General features: G+C 37.6%; 1 protein-coding gene across 1 annotated transcript in view; it reads left to right on the forward strand.

Moving 5' to 3' along the window:
* The window catches only part of LOC128257281 (serine-rich adhesin for platelets), a 122,039-nt gene that overhangs the window by 62,707 nt on the left and 46,695 nt on the right, over positions 1–12,637 (forward strand). Inside the window, 1 exon segment of the mRNA XM_052988234.1 lies at positions 9,017–9,087. The gene's annotated coding sequence lies outside the window, so the exon portion shown is untranslated.

Consider the following 12,637-nt stretch of genomic DNA (forward strand, 5'->3'; position numbering starts at 1 on the left):
TTGGCCAATAAATTCTGTCTCAATCAATATGGCAGAGGGGAAGGGGCACGGAAAGGGGAGGGGTAGGAGTAGGGGGAACTGCAGCATTCACACGTATCCGCCAGATACTCGGGCACACGCTCACCAGCTCACCAGCTCACTCTCAACAGCCGCTGCCGGCGTTAGATAAATTCTTCCTGCAATTCAATGCGTACACAAACTGACAGCAGCCAACTGGCTCTTGCTATTGGCACAGTCCCTACGTGCACTGCTAAAACAATATGTCAGTTGTTCTTTTAAAAGAAAAGTATTACAGCTGACTTCGAAATTAGGCACTTTAGTACTTATAAATAATTTTTAATACTTTAAAAGTTACAACAATTACTTGTTTCTTAATTTAACTTTTTAAATACATTGTCATATAAAAAATAATATTCAAAGTATTTTTCAGAAGATATTCTCAAATTGAAAATTGAGAAAAAAAATGTTTTGCTGCATATTGCTGTCATTAATAAAAATGATTAGATATTATTTGAAATTGCTAAGTTCTGTAAAAATTTAAGTCATTATAGATCTGCTTTCTTGCATGATTGATTTAATTATTTATTATTATTAATTTAATTATTTATTTTTATTTATTTATAAGCAAGAATAATTATTTCACTAACAAAAATGATCAGATATTTTTAAAAATTGCTAAGTTTTGTAAACAATTAAATTAAAATTAAAATTGTTTCTGTCACCAACAAAAATGATCAGATATTTTTGAAAATAAATTCTGTAAACAGTTAAATCATTATTGAACTGTTTTTTTTCTGTGTTCCTATGTGTATAGAACTAAATTTACACAAATATGCAGTGCCCTGGCTGGCTTTGCCCCATCCCCATCCCCATCCCAGCTTGCTGTCGCGTTCCTGTCAAAGACGATATCTTATCTTCATTTGCTGAACTGAACCGAACCGAACGGAACCGAACTGAACTGAAAATTCTTAGCTGGATCTTCATTGCCTTTCCTTTTTCGCCCCCAGCTCGTTTTGGCGCATTCCTGGCAACGTTTTCTATTAGCCAGCGCCTTTGTAGCCTGTCCAAAATCATTTGGGCTATTTAACTTTTAAGACTAATTAATTACGAAACGACGAAATGAGCAATGTCCGAGCGCAATGCCGCCGCTTTGACTGTGAAGTGAATTGTGAAGTAAAGTAAAGTTAAGTTTCAGTTACGTGGCGCAGCATGCCCATTTTCTTTGGGCTGATTTTTCTCGACTCGTTTTAATTACTTGGCCGTAGCCAACTCAAGTGGCCGGGGCGCATCGATGTCGACTTCTGGCGCAGCCATTGCGGTTAAAAGTTAAGCTGCTCCCAGGCTCCTAAGTAGCCGTGGCCATCTTCTGTCCCAATCCCATTCCCGTTCCCATCCTCGACCATCTTCATCCATCGCCAGCCAACTCCAGCCATTGCCGTGTAATTGACGCCGTTTCCATGGCTCTGTGTGAGAAAATCTTCGCCTGCTTGAGTTCATGAACTTTGCCTCATTTTATTCTGGATTTCTTTATTTTTTTTTCTATTTTGTGGTTCGGCCTTCTAAATGTTCTCACTTTGGAATGAGCGACTTTAAGTGTTTCGGTAGCCGAAAAACATTTATGTGAATTTAAGTGAGGAATGAGAGATTTATTTTGTCTTTATGTGGGATTTGTTTTGGGCGTTTTTCTGGCTACCACTGTACGCGACATAGATTCTAAAGGGAGATTCTAAATAAACGCCAAACGGGAATTTCAAGTATTTATATCTGGGATATATAAACGAAAACCAAGATCATTTGATTAATTACACAGATTGTTTGAGTTTAGTCGAAATGATTTTGTTCTTGTATGATTTGAAACCAGTTTTGCTGTGGACCGTAAGTTACAGTACTTTATGAGGGTTCCCCACTGAGCTGCCCATCTATTTTTGGAGCGACTGCATTGTTGCCCAAAGCCGTGTGTTTACTGTTCGAAATGCCACTCAATTTGGGTTTTTTTTTTGAGTCAATTTATCTGACTGTTAATTAAAAAATCAATGATGACGTTGATTCGACGTCGACTCGTCGTCGTCGTCGTCAATTGATAGATTGAGAAATTGAGCCATTCAACTTGAACTCGGCTATTAGGCAAACGAGATTTTTGTGAGTTGTCGCCGCTGCAATTTACAGTTGCTCGACCGCTCCCCGAAATCTCTCCACATGCCCCCGCCCCTTGTCATCAACATAATCCAGCTTTTTCAAGCCAATGAACGAAAAAGTTGTCAAAAACAAAACAAAACAAAATAAACACAAAAATTTAAGCCTGCTCAGGTAACGCTCAGTGACCGCTACTTGCACGAAAATGGCGTCGATTAGCGTTAATCAATTTGCCAGTTGCTTGAATATATATATATGTGTATATATACATAAATGTATATTCTCGGGCTTACACACATCGTAAAGTGGCACAAGGTCTGGTTTTTGGGCTTGAGCTTGTCAGATACAGATACCATAAGATGTATCGCATATACACAGATGTAAGTGTAACGGCCAAAAGCGGATCAACTACTTTTCGCCGGCGTGTTAATGAAAAATGCGTTGGCCGCCGGCGGCAGAAATGGTGATGATGAGGGGGAAGGGGGTGTAGTGGGGCCAAGTGGAGGAGCGAGTTCATCAACGGAGCAAAAACCTTGTCGCCACGAAATGAAACGTGTTCCATTCCTGGAAACCTCATGTGTGTGGGGACAGGAGGGGAGGGGGTCAAAGTCTACTGCTGTATCCCCCTTCTGTATCTGTCACTTAACCCCCATTTCTGCTCCTATTTGAGCCCCCTTCACCCCCCCTCCGAATCTCAATCTTTTGGCCACGCACGAAAGTTGTTATCGCTGCCACAGTTAGACATCGAGACAGTCCCTGACTGCCACTGTTACCCACTAGACGGATATAGTAGCTGGAGTTAGTGGACTAAAATGGTGGGAGATTAAGTACACTCAACGAAATTGGCATGTGAAATCGGCATGCAAATATGTTACGTACTATAGGATCCGTGGTTGTTCAAATGTAATTCAAAAAATGTAAATACCTGCCAGTTAATACGTACCACTATGCAGAAATAAATAAATAAATGTATTCTACAGAAAATGTTTATGCAGCTTAATGCCTAAGATTTAATAAAGTTATTTTCAAAAAAAAAAGCTTTTTTAACTAAATATCTAAGCTAGCTATTTGTATAACATTTTTCTTAAATAAATAAATATACTCTATAGCAGACCTGTCAAAATATGAGGCACTAAATTGTTCATTATTTTTTTCGGATTTCTCAAAAGGAAAAATTAACAATTCTAAAGTATTTAAAAAAAATTATAAACAAATAATGTATAGAAGTTTTTATTATATATATTTATTTGGATTTCTTAAAAGGAATGCTAAACCGTTCTTAAAAATTGATAACACTGTTACCTATTTTTACAGCCTAATAATCTTAAGACATTAAACAGCCTTTTAACTTAGATATTTCCCATTGGCTTAAAATGGTTTTTAAATATGTAAATAAACTTAAATTTTATTAACCTTATAACCAAAGTGTCCATAAAAGGGAAGCAAAAATTAACTATTATTTTGCCAAGTGCGAAGGTAGCAGGAGAAGTAGTAAACTCTGGCTCTATTGGTCAGCAGGGGCTCTTTCTTCCGAGGCAGACAGTCCTGCAGGCATTTAAGTAAATCGCCTGCGCCTGCCTTTGTTTTTCTTCTTTTTGAGAGCACTTTATGGTGCGTTTAGTATTTGTGTAGGCTTATTGTTGCTGCTGGTACGATGTCGCTTAATGTTTGCTTTTAATTATCAAATCAACACATGATCATTACGCTGCCGACAATGGCGACAATTATCTCGGAGATAACGATGATTATAATAATAATGATGAGGCCGATGCTGATGCTGCAAGCATTTCACAAGGCATTAAATTAAACATTTTATTTGAACAATTTTTATGCATATTTGCCAAGCATTCCCCACATTGACTCAAAAGGCAAATATTATTGTTTACAGATAAAATCGAAAGAAATGGAAAGGCAAAAAACGAGGAAGCAATAAAAGTTGTTAAGTTAATTTTTGTTTGTCATTTTAAGCGAAATATATTTTATGTGATTCACCCTGGGCTCGACAATTTAATTTCCTCTCACCTTTTCCCGTTTCCGCATTAAAAAAAGTGCACACTTTACTTTTGGCTAATCAAATCTCGGCCCTTTTTAGCCGACAATCGATGGCTGTTTCAGGTCGATAAATCAGCCAACGAAGTATTTCATTGTTATCGCCGACTTCCATCCGCTCAGATCTCATCCCAACCGATACGATACGATACCATGCCATACCGATCCCAATTTCAATTCGTCCCCGACTGTTTTCCTTTCACCTTTCGAATTCAATTAACTGCAGCTGACTGCCAGAGACAATCTACCAAATTCGTTAAGCAAATGGAAGAGCGTGGGAGTTTGTGTTTTTCAAGACCCCCCTCCCACTGGCAAATATTTGCCATCAACATTTTTGCACGCTAATTTCCTCTGCAAATTTTTCGGGGCTGTGACATCACGCGCGCAACGCATAAAGATTGCTGGGGGAACTGGCGGAAAGATAGATATTTTTAAAATGAAATAAAAACACGAAACTGTTGCAGTTCACTAGACACACAAGCACACACACACACACACTGAATGGGGTGTGCTGAAATTTCGTCACATATTTTTGCGTAAATTGCCGGAAAATCGCAAATCATTGAAGATAAACATCCAAGTCAAGAAATGAACAGAAGCCAAGAAGCCGTCGTGGAAGATGGGATGAAAAGCGGTGGAAATGTGGGAAAGCAGGGGAAAACCGCCGAACCAAATATCGAACAATGTTAAGCAAACACTCACTCAAACACACAGACAAACAGAGATTCGGCGAGTTGTGTGCAAGGCGAAGGCAATGGCAAAGGCGAAAGGCATCCACCAGGCAGCTGAAAAAAGCGATGACGGGGAAACGCTTCAAAAGCACTGAGAAAAATCAATAAAAATTAAATTCAAAATCTAAGAATATGTAAATAGTTAAAAAATCATTTATAAGCCAAGTTTTAAAGTAAGATTACACAAAAAATTGATGAAGTTAACAATCAAATTTCTAAATTACTTACAAAGTTAATTAAGCCGCTTAAAATCCATAAAAATTTTTTGATTGTTGTTTTGCAGTAATATTATTACTAATATATATATATATATATATTATAATTCATACTTTTTTCTCCAGAATAATATTCAGTTTATTTACTTAACTGATGACGAATTTTCACTAAATGCAAATGTGATGAAAGCTAATTAACAACGCTTTGTTAACAAAAAATTTTAACCTCGAGTTTAGCAAGCGATGATGACATACATATACTGAGCACTCAAACAGGAACAATTTGTTTGTTTGTTCTTAAAAATGAAGTTGAGTTTTGAGAAATGAAAAATTGTCATTGAAACTAATTGAATGAATTTTAAACTATCGGGTATAAAAAATGTATCAATAAAATGTTTATTAGATTAATACCATGAAAGTATTAAAATAAAGCTTAGGTGGCTTTAAAATAAGGCCTTAGACTACAGTTTTGAAATAGAAATGAAATTAAAATGTATAGTGGTTATATAACTTAGCAATGAATTAAATTAATATTTATACTTTATAATACACAGTATGCAGTTTATTTTCAAGACACACTTATTAAAAAAATTTCATTTTATTTTTTTTTTTTGCTGTAGAAATATGATAAAATTTAAAGGATCTTAGATTACAAGAACCCCATTTTTCCGAGTGTATATCAGAGGCTCAGTTCTGCGGTCGCTGCCTGTCGGCAAGCCTTCGATGCCAATAAAATCGGGGCAGGGGCAGGGCAGGGCAGGGGCAGGGCTGGGGCAGGGGCTGGGGCAGGGGCGAGAAAAGGGGCTAGTAAAGGGAGCTGGGGAAATGGGCCAAGAGTGCACTGAAGGGGCGATAGAGATAGACTAGACAGAGGGCAAAAAGCAGAGGCTACGGCTGCTGGGGCAGAAACGTTTTCGCAACGCTTGAATTGCCAGTGAAGTGGGGGAGTTCGTTAGCGAGGGGGAAAATCGAAGGGGCTTAGTGAGGAAAAGGGGCTGCCCCTTTAACTGCAACAAGCGGAGCTGTCTCTGGCGTTGCACTTTCCGCATCGCAATTCGCTCGCTTTCCACGCATCTCCCACTGGCTGCAGCTCACTTTGCCGCTTTCCCGGGAAAATGTGGGGGGAGAAAACTGAAATCCAACATTTGGTAACCCAGCATGCATGGAGTCTTGACGTGTTTATAAATATTTATATATCCCGCTGAAAGGAGACGATTATGCACCAGCCTGGACTGGCTCTAAGCGAACCCCAAATTCAGATTCACCTGAGTTTTTGGCCACGCTTTTCACAGCTGTTGCGGTAGATATCAGGTAGATATGTCTTAAATTGAAGGTTACAGTGGTTGTTTATACAAATTGGTTCAATAACTCAAAAACATCATACTTAGGTAAACAATTTTAAGTTTCAAATCAATAAAATTTTTTTAATTTCAAATTATTATTCTTACATTACATTTGTACAGAACAACACGGTTTTATTTAAACCAGTCCGGATTATATATTATGCTTTCAAATTACTAATTATTTATTTAGTTAATATCACTTTAGAATGAAAACAATGCTGTTATACCTTTTTAAAATACAAAAAAAGTACAGGGCTGCTTGTATTATAATCGTTTATCCACTGCACTTAATCCGACTTTTATATCCGGCTCCAGTTTGGAATTCACCAGGCGTATCTAATCAATTTGGGCCAATATTTGGCCACCTTGAAGCGGAGGAGAGACTGAGATTTCGAACGAGATTCGGATAGAGATTGAACCCGAGTTTGGGCTTGTAATTTGTATTTAGTCACCGGCTGCTCCGCTCCCTTCCAGCTGATTTCACTCGATATGCAGCCAGATTTCTGGCTCGGCGGCTGCTCTTTAGTCTTCACTCTTCAGTGTTCAGTCTTTAGTTCCTGGTTCCTAGTCCTCCGAAAGTCGGAGTCCCATTAAATTGAATTTAGTTTGATTGCATTTGATTGTAGCTTATCAGAGAGATTTATGCTTCGTTAACCGTGCAGTGCAATTGAAAGGCGGCAGGATGGGGATTCGGATGTGGTACAGTGCGGAGCATTTGCATAATGCCAATGCCAGGCAAAAGCTCAACAGTTTTTAATTAAGCCGTGTGCGTGTGTGTGTCTTGGCGAGAGTGAAAAGCGTTATAAATAGCTGCGAGGCCTTGGGCTCACCTCGGTTCACAACTGATGATGACTGCCACTGCTCCTCGTCGTTTTCCCGACTGAGATGTGGTGGCCTAAAGTGCGCACTCATTTTGCCATTAGTTCCAAGGAGCGGCGGCAGCGCTAGAAAACTCTCACTTTGGACTATTAATGATGATTCGCACGGAACAGTCGTAAACTCAGGTCTCAAGCCAAACAGCATTTAACCCTGTGAGTTAGCAGCGGTTTTATAATTTTACCCGCTAAATTAGTTATGTTTGTTGAAAAGCCCATAAATACTGGGGCAAGTCAGAATCTTCGAAGGTTGATTTAAATATTTATAAATCGAAAAATCGTATTATAAATAAGTTGTTATTTATTAAAGCCTACTATTTGTTTGATTTTATATCGTTTTGCCAAAATTGAAAAAGTTTCTCTTTCTTTTTTTTGAAATTAGGTTGGATGAGATTTCTATACCGCACCTGATTTTATTACCTTTTTAGAATTTAGAATTTACTGAAGCCGATAAGTTTGATATAATCTAACGTAATTTTTCTCTTAGACAAGCTTATAAACTAAATTATCTTACATTTCTTGCTTAGGAAGAAGCCTTAAATAATTCCCTAAAATAACTCACACAATTATATATACATTTTTTGCTTTTAATTGAATTTCTATATTTTTTCTTAATCAAAATAAAGCAGTAAAAATTATTTCTATAATTTTAATACAATTTTCTCATTAATTAAAAATAAAATGTAAAGCTGCTAAAAGGTGTACCGTTAGAGGACCAAACAAAATGCAAGGGTTAACATGCGACCAATTCAAGTCAAGTTGAAATATCATCAAGATGGATAGAAATGATGCCGCGTTAATTGCGGCGGCCTCCAAGGCAAATGCAATTTTGCCTTTACTTTGCTCGTTGAGGCGTTAAGCTGACAGTTGGCCATCTGGAGCCCCGCCCCCTTTTCTTTCCCTTTCACCGCCCCTTTTCCCCTTTCCCCAAACCCCTTTCACCTGCAGTTTATCATTTGGGCCTGGTCCTGACGCGTGATGCGTTTTGATAATTGCGTGCTGGCGCAAAAGGGCCAAAGTCAGTTAAATGTATATACATATCGGACAAATATATATTCAGCCGCAATGCTCGCATCGCTGCACAATTAAAAGCTGTCAAAATTTCACTTTACCCCCACGAATTACTCGCCTTTTGCTTTGTTTTCCGCCATTATCATCAACGCCCATTGCCTTTTGATTGTCTTTGCATTTGCACAATTCAGCGCCAATTTTAAAATCATTTTCACACACGACTGCATCCCACCTCGGCCCCGGAAATGTTTACGGCCAAAGAAATCAACGCCCACGCCCACGCACCCGCACAGAGCAATACTATACTATAGTAATACGATAATGAAGTTTTCCAGCATGGGGGTCCGGAATTTCCACCAACCGATCCGATAGGCACGAAGCGTCGTGTTTGTTTATCTGCAGAGCGGCGGCCAATGCAAATTCAGCCGCCAATACAAATAGAAATAAAATACAATAAAATTAAATTAAATAAATTCAGGCCTTGCATGGCTGCTTAATTGCGCGCAACTTTCAGCGGCTAAATTAAACGTAAAGATTGCAATTGGCAATTGTTGTGTGTGCATGGTGCATGGGCGATGCCAAAAATTCAAATATCGCATACACTGACTGCCGACCACTCAGCATTAATAAGATAACAATTTATTTATGTTTACTTGCAGACAATAACAAAAAGGCAGCAAAACCAACGAAAACCATTGAACAAAACGGCCAAGACACTGAGATTAAGCAGGTGAGATAAAGTATGAAGTATAATGTATAGCGTACGAATATCTCAATATGCTCCACGTATTTGCATGGCTTAACAAGTCAAATTTAATCTGTTTTGTTGTATTTGCTCTTTTAAGAGACTCATTCGTTATTTGGCTATTTTGTGTGCCGCACTCAAACAGATTTGGATTTGCAATCAAATATTTATTTATTCCTTCCGTTTGAGAGTCAAACTGTATTCAATAGTTGCTCAGCGAACTAGTTTAGCAGCGACCTTCGACTGCATATTTTTGCTATTGTTAACTTTTCAACGAGTCATATTTTACCAAATGAACTTTGAAATACTTTTCAAAAATCTTCGTGTTTCTTAAAAATTGTTTTAGTTTTTGCCATTTGTTCTAAGCTTTTCGCAAAACGATAAATTTCCAATAACCAAAAAGAAAATTCAGAATTTTCTATTTAAAATTAATTTTGTGTACAATATATCTTTTTCAAATTCAAACAAATTCTTAAAGATCTGATAATTATTCTTTTAGTTTTTGAAAGTAAAATATTTTATTATTAATTTTACTTAAGCTAATAAAATACAATATGATTTTATACATCTTATATGCATTTATATAAGATGTTAAATTGAAAATTAAAATTCAGACAACATTTTAAAGATACTTTAATTATTATTGTTTTATTATCTCACTTATAAGGGATATAAAATGTAAAAATTTGTGTATCAAAAATGACAACTCTTATAAAATATATTTAGAAGGCTAGAATTATTTTTATCTGTTGAATGCTTGTGTTATTGAAATGAAAACTGGTAGAGTCTGCTGATAGCCTTGTCTTGCTTTAATTAAACTCAGTGCCAGCAGGAGATCAGCATCGCTCATTAACTGTGACCGAAAGAATTCCACTGCTCTTGACCAAACTCAACGCGTATTTGAAGTGCGTAGCGGCAGCCTCGAAAGTTTGCGATGCGGTCAGCGAAGAAACGCTTTGCCCACACACAAATAATCATTGCTTAATACTCAAAACTTTTGCGGGGAAGGCAAGGGAAGGGATACCGCAAGGCCAATCAAAGCGTCATTGAAACGGAAACGGAAACTGCAAGTCAAATGGCAGTCAGGCCACAGGAAATGAGGCGCACAAGTGCCCGTGGAAGAGTGCGAAGAGGTCGACCACAGTCGCTGCTCGGCGACCGCAAATTAACGCGAATATTCCACCGACTCACACTTCTCGAATATGCACTCCCTTTGACTGTGATTCTCATTCAGATTCTGATGAATTATTAAACGAGTGTCCGATGCAGAAACATCATCGTCATCTCCATCTCCATATCCAATATTTTTCCCGAGCTCGTACAGTGACCAAGGCAACGTTTGTCAACGTCTGCGGGTTCGAGTTTTGGTTTCTGGACCAGGGCTTTTTCGCCCTGCCTGAATGAGCGCTCAAATGAACACCGCAATGAATGTGCGCCGCATGACAAATACGTAAAGTTTCTTTTGAAATTAAGCAGCATTTGCTGCCAATTCTTAACTACATCAGCGCAGCGCAAACTTTGTCCTCTCACCCTCTGATGAGTAGTTTTTCCTTTGGCTTCCGTTGGTTAGTTTTTACTGGGTGTTGGCTGGCACACGAAAAAAACTGGCACTCACTTTAAACCGGCATATAAAACTGGTATTTCTTTGAAGATTATAATCGATTTTATAATATTAAGATTGTTTTTTTTTATTAACAAACAAAACGGTCATATAAATGTGTAATTAAATATACCTAATAATTGAGATATCCATTAAAAAAACATATAATAAAAAAGTTTTTAATATATTATATTGAGTTATTCAAGGTGAAATTACAAAAAAAAAGCAATTCTTATGTTATTAAATCGCTTTATTTAATATTCTTGATATTTAGTTATGTAACTAATTCACAGATAAAGAAAATATTAAACAATGTTTGAAGAGCACAAAACTAGTGACAACAAACTATTACCTTAGTTTTTAATGACTTTTTGCTCATTTATTAATATTTATTTTCCAATAGATTTTTAATTAAATATTTTTTGAAAACAGATTTATGATATCTTAGATACATTAGATTAGTCTTTTAAACAAGTTATATTTAAACAACTTTGAACAGCACCCATAACATATGATAACAGAATTCATCATAATCCATTGGCTTGTTAGTAAACTTACGTTTCTTAAAATTAAAAATTGTAATTTAAAACATTAAAAGAAATAAAATCAATTGGAAAGATAGCCAGAAAGTATTGTAGTAATAATTTAATTTTTATCCGTGTATCGGCAGCCAAGAGGAGCTTGCTCATTTCAAACTTTTGACACAGAAACTAATTTTGGCAAGCGGGCGTCAGGCAGCCAAGCAAGACGACGATGCTGGAGAAGAAGTCGCAGCCCGAGAAGGAAACTCTAGCGCTGCAAGCTTCTCTGGCTTTTCCGACTAACCAAGCAAACGCCGTTCCCTGTCCCCCTCCATCCTCCTCTTGGTGTTTGGTGGCTTTTCATTCTTTTAGTGATTGCAATATTTCATTGCCTTTGCGGTTCGTGTGTTGCATACTTTTGAGCGATGTCGCCGAGGTTTGCCTTAATTAATTGCCACCACTAAGCCACTCCCGCGTCCCATTTTTAATCCGAAAAATTCGCCAGCTGCATTTTTCGCATGTGCCTTGCATTCGAATGCCGCATTTGACTTTGAATGGCGGTTTAATTGTCATTTGATTTGATTTATACCGAGAGCCAGCAGCAGTGCTAGGGCTGGCAAATTAACGCATAGCTGGCACTCCGACTGCTGTCAAATCAAACGTACCCCCGTCAACTGATTTATGACATTTTGATTAGGCGATAGGTGTCGAGAGTCCGGCATTTGTGCCTCCAAATGTTGTGACACAAATCCAAGGCAGTCGAGGGTTGAGTAGGGCTTTAAGCACTCTGTATGATATGTGCAACATTCAATTCAATGTGCCTTTGGCCCCAACTCACCGGCAATCCCAGTTCCTGCCAGTTTGTGGACCAGAGCTCACCTTAATATGTTTCAATTTCATTGTGCACTCAGCTAAGCCTCCTCCGCATTTACTCCTCCGCCAAAGCCGGAGGAGTAAAGGCAGCTCACTTGTGCATACGATATGGGCAGCCAGATGGAGAGGAAAATTTGTACAAATATCCCTGGAAAATAAGCCATTAAACGAGGCCAGAAAGTGGGCATTGAATGTTTGCCCATCATAAATTGGCCAAAAATTGCCTGCAAATTGCACGGCAAGAAATAAGTACGAATCCATGTTTGAAGTGGATGGGTAAACATTTACTTAAAATGCGATAATTGGAATCTGAACAACTTAAAGCTGTAACAAAATGTTGTGTGCCATGTTTTCTGATGTATGAAAAAAAGGGGAAATAATATAAAAATATATATTTTTAAATATAACAACTAAAAAATATCTTGTGGTCTTTTTAAAAAAACTAAGAAAAAAATATTCCATCATAATTTAGTTTATTTTTCTTAATTCTTGTAACTTTAAATTTCTGCGAATAAAAATTATTTAACGGGCTCTACAATTC

The sequence above is a fragment of the Drosophila gunungcola genome (genome assembly GCF_025200985.1).
Source record: "Drosophila gunungcola strain Sukarami chromosome 3L unlocalized genomic scaffold, Dgunungcola_SK_2 000002F, whole genome shotgun sequence".
Taxonomy (NCBI): Eukaryota; Metazoa; Arthropoda; class Insecta; order Diptera; family Drosophilidae; genus Drosophila; species Drosophila gunungcola.